This window comes from Sinocyclocheilus anshuiensis, unplaced genomic scaffold (genome assembly GCF_001515605.1).
Source record: "Sinocyclocheilus anshuiensis isolate Anshui unplaced genomic scaffold, SAMN03320099.WGS_v1.1 scaffold287, whole genome shotgun sequence".
Taxonomy (NCBI): domain Eukaryota; kingdom Metazoa; phylum Chordata; class Actinopteri; order Cypriniformes; family Cyprinidae; genus Sinocyclocheilus; species Sinocyclocheilus anshuiensis.
In genome coordinates, this window is record NW_015552557.1 from 152,738 (window position 1) to 153,089 (window position 352).

Here is a 352-nt window from a genome sequence, read left to right on the forward strand (position 1 = left end):
GTCTCTTATGCTCATCAAGGCTGCATTTATTTGATCAAAAATACAGAAAAAAAAAACAGTAATCTTGCAAAAAAAAAAAACATTTTTCTTACATTTTAGATTTACACAAATCTTACATTTCAGTGCTGGTCATATATTCTCTATATAACCATGTATGTGACAAATAAAAAATCTTGAAATGATATTACAATATAAAATAATGGTTTCTATTTTAATATCCTCTAAAATATAATTTATTTCTGTGATGCAAAGCTGAATTTCAGCCATTACTCCAGTATAAAATGTCACATGATCCTTCAGAAATCATTCTAATATGCTGATTTATTATTAGAATTATCAACAGTTGTGCTGC

The 352-nt window shown here is 26.1% G+C and overlaps 1 protein-coding gene across 2 annotated transcripts in view; it reads right to left on the reverse strand.

Moving 5' to 3' along the window:
* LOC107664598 (transient receptor potential cation channel subfamily M member 4-like) overlaps positions 1 to 352 on the reverse strand; it is a 28,765-nt gene that overhangs the window by 8,716 nt on the left and 19,697 nt on the right. The window lies entirely within an intron of this gene.